Here is a 6,049-nt window from a genome sequence, read left to right as displayed (position 1 = left end):
TGTTGGGACAGGTTAGTACAAATTACATATGACACAGATTCAAGGCTTTCTGACATAGATAATAATACTAAATTCTGCAATAATATAAGCTTGCAAACAAAACCAAGCCATTTTAAAAACTAAGTGATCAAGAAAATATGATTACTTTCACTTTCTTCAATTTAGAAAAATAAAATTTAGCTTAAAAGTCCCCACAAATTTTACTGATGGCCATAGAAATGAAGATATTGATTAAAAAAAATAAATACATTCTTAAAACAGTGACTAGTCAAATTCTGCTAATCTTTCTATTACATGTATTTTGTCATAGCTCTTAATTATTTGCTTTTGTCAGTTTATCCATTTATTTTCTCTTTGGGGATACTCTATGTCAAAGAATAAGTTACTATCTTTTTTTTCTTATATTGTACCTCAGTTAACAATATATGTTATGTTTCTTTAGCATTTATTTTGGGTCCATCAATATTTGAAACTAGAATATGCAATGTAGATATATACTTATGATTTTCTCTAGTGGTAGTAAATATAGCAACCTAATCATGTAACTCCATTATGTTATATATTTTATTGTATTGTAAATAATTTCTGTTTAATTCATGATTTTTAGTGATACCAGTTAAAATAGGCAACATAAGTAATATTCTTAACCTTTTCACTTAGGCTTTTATATACATTTGTGTACTTGATATCTCTACTTTGGTATCACTTTGTTATACTCAAAACACAGATCTTCACCAACTTGTCTCTGACGTATCACTTAACTTTTTAAATTGATTCTACTATTTAATCATTTTCTCAAACCCCAAATATTAAAGTCACTCTTGATGATCTCGTTTTCTTTTATCCAACATACAAATCTTTTCTGTTGGTTTAACTTCCAAGATATATTTAGAATCTCATATCTTCCTGTTATAGTAATTGTTCTCCTCTGAATTCATTGTTCATAATACTATAATAGCATCCCAACTGTCCTCTTTTGCTACTGTTACTGACTTTCAACATGTTAAAGTGAAAATTTTAAAACTAAAACTAGAGTATATTATTACATTTCTGTTCTCAAATACCTTCCCAGTATAGTAAAAAAAAAAAAAACCAAACTTAAAACTTTATTTTTGGTCCTATAATATCCTAAATGAAATGCTTTGTATTTTTCTCCATGTTATTTCTTATGTGTTTATTTCTAACCACTTAACTGCTTTGTCTGCATTTTTTGTATGTGTAGTTTTTGGGCCACACCTGCCAGTGCTTAGGGATTATTCTGGGCTCTGTGCTTGGAAATTGCTCCTGGCAGGCTCAGGGATCAAACCGGGGTATAATTTCCTGTTCTGTCTAGTTCAGGGTTCGTCGCATAAAAAGCAAATGCCCTCTTATTGTTCAATAGCTTCGTCCCCTGGATTTTTAACCTGTCAGACACATTAATACTTCAAGGTATTTGCTGTTACTATTTCTTATACTTTGAATAGTTATTGATAAAATATTATTTAAAATTGGTGACAGCATTGATTAAAATAACCCAAGAGAGAGGAAGGCAGGCTAAAATTCCACCCTGATGAAGACATGTAAGATGAACTTACCACCCACAATCGACACTTAGCAATGGCCCACCTTCACCACTCAAGTACAACTCTCTGCAGACATACCACAATGACCAAGACTACAAGCTTGTAGGTATTTGGGTTGACATCACCAGGACTTTATTAGTGTGTGGGAACCCTGCCAGCTCCAGCCTTCACCTATTTCTGGGAAGCTAAAACCATGGCCTACAAAAGCCACAGTATTAGCCACATTGCTTAGAATTCCTGGACCACAGGGTCACCTATGCAGCCCTGGAACAACTCCAAATTTTTAATATCATTCCAGTAGGATCACACCAGAATTGATGCCAGCATGAATTTGTAGTTTAGAAACAAAAGAAGTTACAGAAAGATCAACTAGCAACAAGAGTTAGTTTACAATAATCGTAAACCTTCTGACAATGACTTAATGACCTTATTGTGAGATACAATAATTTTCACGACTCTTTTAGTAGTTATAATCTTTTATTTATTTATTTTTCTCTCTTAAAAAAATTTTTAGGGCTAGAGTGATAGTACAGGGGTAGGGCATTTGCCTTGCACTCGGCTGATCTAGGAACGACCTTTGTTGGATTTTCCAGATCTCCCAGCATCCCATAAGATCCCCTGAGCCTGGGGAGATTTCTGAGCGCATAACCAGGAGTAACCCCTGAGTATCACATGGTGTGGCCCCAAAAAAGAAAATGAAAGGTTAGAAGGGTTAGAAGGCACCTTCCTTAAGATAGTTACAGCTATTTATGAAAAGCCTACAGCCAACATTATACTTAATGGCGAGAAGCTAGAAGCATTCCCACTAAGGTCAGGAACTAGGCAAGGCTGTCCACTCTCTCCACTCTTATTCAATATAACCTTAGAAGTCCTAGCAATAGCAATCCGACAAGAGAAGGGAATCAAAGGAATTCAAGTAGGGAAAGAGGAACACAAGCTAGCTCTATTTGCTGATGATATGATGATATACATCAAAAACCCTAAAGAATCCACAGAAAAACTCCTAGAAACAATCAACCAATACAGTAAAGTGGCTGGATACAAAGTCAATACACAAAAGACAGTAGCGTTTTTATATACAAACAATGAAGTTGAGGAGAGAGAGATTAAAAATACAATTCCATTTAAGATAGTATCAAAAAATATCAAATACCTAGGAATCAACCTTACAAGAGAAGTGAAAGATCTATACCAGGGAAACTTCAAAACACTTCAGAAAGAAATTGAAGACGATCTAAAGAAATGGAAGAACATCCCATCCTCATGGATAGGTAGAATTAACATAGTCAAAATGACTATTTTACCCAAACTGCTATATAGATTTAATGCAATCCCTATCCAAATCCAGACACAATTCTTTAAAGAAATAGAACAATCAATTATAAAATTCATTTGGAACCATAAAAGACCCAGGATAGCTAAACACATTCTGAAAAATGAGAAGTTGGGAGGTATCTCCTTACCTAACTTGAAACTATACTATAAAGCCATAGTAATAAAAAACAGCATGGTACTGGAACAGAGACAGGACCTCAGACCAGTGGATTAGAACAGAATTCCCAGACATAAACCCCCAGATATATAGCCAACTAATATTTGATAAAAGAGGCAAGAATATGAAATGGAACAAAGAAAGCCTATTCAACAAATGGTGTTGGTACAACTGGAAACTCATATGCACGAAAGTGAAAATCGACCCATATCTCACTCCTTATACAAAAGTCAACTCAAAATGGATCAAAGATCTGGAAATCAGACCTGAATCTATAAAGTTTATCGAGAATAAAATAGGCAGAACACTCGAAGACCTTTATATCAAAAGGGTCTTTGAGAATGGAGCACCAATGGCAAAAACGTTAGCATCAACTATAAACAAATGGGACTATATCAAACTAAAAAGCTTCTGCATGGCAAAAGAAACCCTACTTAATGCAAGAAGACAGCTAACAGAATGGGAAAAAATCTTTTCACTTGATATATCAGATAAAGGGCTGATATCTAGAACATACAAAGCGCTCAGAAACCTGAGCCCTTCAAAACCAAACGAAGCCATAAAAAATGGGGAGACGAAATGAATAGACATTTCTCTGAGGAAGAGAGAAGGATGGCCAACAAACACATGAAAACATGCTCACCTTCGCTCATCATCAGGGAGATCCAAATCAAGACAACAATGAGATACCACCTCACACCAGTGAGGTTGGCTCACATCAAAAATAATGGGAACAACCTTTGTTGGAGAGGATGTGGTATGAAAGGAACTCTCATTCATTGCTGGTGGGAATGCCCCTTGGTCCAACATCTATGGAGAAAAGTCTGGAGAGTGCTCAAAGAACTTAGAATTGAGCTGCCATTTGACCCAGCAATTGCTCTCCTAGGCATATATCCCCAAGATGGAAGGACATTCATTCCAAAATACATATGCACCCCACTATTTATTGCAGCACTCAGTATAATAGCCAAATCTTGGAACCAACCTCGATGTCCAACAACAGATGAATGGATCATTAAGATGTGGTACATATATACAATGGAATATTACATGGCAGTTAGAAATGATACAATCACAGACTTTGCAGCAACGTGGATGAACCTAGATCATGTTATGTTAAACGAAGTAAGTCAGAAGACAAAAGAAAAACACAGAATGGTAGCACTATTCTGAAACACCTAGAACACATAAAAAACAAAAAAATGACATTGAAGAAGCATAACTGCTAGAACCACAAAGAAAGACTTCATAAACTCCATTCCCTGATCTGCACAGCCACCAAGATCTTTAGAAACAGGTCTGATTTTACCATCCAAGATAAAGTAGAAGTCTTCCACATACCACGAAAGCAGCAAGAGGAGAATAAATGATCTATTTTTTTGACGTCTTTATTTTGGTGTGGAGATTACGGTTGATGTCTCCAATATTATTTTATTTTATTTTGTTTTGTCTTTCTCTTTCTTTTTTGCACTTGAGTATAATTTGATTTCAGAACCGAGATTATTGTGTGGTGCCTGTCTTTATTGCTGTGGTGCTTATCGGTTATTTAATTCGATATTTTTTTTTGTGTGTGTGTATTGTTGTGGTATTTTAATTACTTTTTTCACATCCTCTCTCAAACTGAGGTTGGAAGCCTCTAGACAGGACTCTGCCTATTTTCAGCATATTTGATTTTTGACTGAGAAGAGGACATATTAGGTGATGGGTATTCCCCTGATTCAATGTGAATATGTACCCAAAATACTACAGTGAAAGATATGTAAGCCATTATGAAAAAAAAATTGTGTTTTTAATCAGAAATTTTCTTTGACTTACATGTATTATTATTATATCAATTATATTATATGTTATGTTATGTCACTATATTATGTTATATTAGTTTACCTCATTATGTTAATCAATTTTGTCCTTTAAATGAATTCTTACTTTAAAAAACAAAAACAAAAAAAAAAACAACAACTTTAGTTTGCTCTGAAGAAAAAAAAATAAAATAAATAAAAGATAAGATAAGGCCTCCCAAATCTTACCACAGGCTGTGTTCTTTACACTGGCTGTATAGAAAGAGGAGGTACAGTAAAGGCACCCCATATACACCTCAACACAGGCCCCTTGCCGGGTATGTATTGTGAATTGGGGGACAAAAAAAAATTAAAAAAAAAAAAAAGAAAGGTTTTTTTTTATTATTAAAAATATGTTCCCACAGGGGCCGGAGTGATTTGCCTTGCACACAGGAGACCCAGGACAAACATGGGTTGGATCCTTGGCATCCTATAGGATCCCCTGAGCCAGGAGCATTTTCTGAGCTCAGACCCAGGAGTTACCCCTGAGCGCCACCTGGATGTGGGTCAAAAACACAAAACAAAACAAAAAATAATGTTCCCCCTTAGCTCAAAGAAAATATATTATGATTAGCATGTTATTTAAATAAAGACATATACACACAAACACACAAGCAAGGTAATATTCTAGAAAAGAGTGTCAGTAATCAATAATCTTCTCATGTGTAGGTGGTTAGTTATTCTCCTCAATTCTGTAATAAAGGGATGTATTGATTATACGAAATTTAAAAAGAATACTATAACCAATTAGTAGCATGCCCATTTTTATTATGCTTATGTGTAAGTAATTCTAAATAAATATTGTGATTTATCCTTAATTTTATTAATACACTATTTTTTACAAAATAGTTCTTAGTACATTTGTTTCATCAATTCCCAACACCAGTGTCACCTTCCCTCCAGCATTGTCTCCAGTTTCTCAACAATCTTTCCAAGCCTGCACCACTCCCAGCCACAAAATATTTTATATTGTTTGTTACAACAAAATGGCAAATGAAATAATCAAAATAATAGTTCAATAAAAGAAAATTTGTAAAAATTGTTACATCTCAATTTGAGTACTTGCCAAAAGAGTTACTGAGTGAGCTGTTTGTAGATACTTAAGTCTTCTTTCTGTATTATTGCTTTTGTTTACTTAGTTTAGTGGGCTTTTATGC

At 34.4% G+C, this 6,049-nt stretch overlaps 1 non-coding gene across 1 annotated transcript; it reads left to right on the top strand.

Annotated features, from left to right (window-relative positions):
• The first annotated feature begins 5,064 nt into the window (after window positions 1–5,064).
• Window positions 5,065–5,197, top strand: LOC126002599 (small nucleolar RNA SNORA51). The gene has a single exon (XR_007493283.1). It is a non-coding gene; the product is annotated as a small nucleolar RNA SNORA51 (small nucleolar RNA).
• The last annotated feature ends 852 nt before the right edge of the window (window positions 5,198–6,049 follow it).

The sequence above is a fragment of the Suncus etruscus genome, chromosome 2, assembly GCF_024139225.1.
Source record: "Suncus etruscus isolate mSunEtr1 chromosome 2, mSunEtr1.pri.cur, whole genome shotgun sequence".
NCBI lineage: Eukaryota > Metazoa > Chordata > Mammalia > Eulipotyphla > Soricidae > Suncus > Suncus etruscus.
Note: the sequence above shows the minus strand (reverse complement) of the source record. Positions and strands in the feature narration are given on the sequence as shown.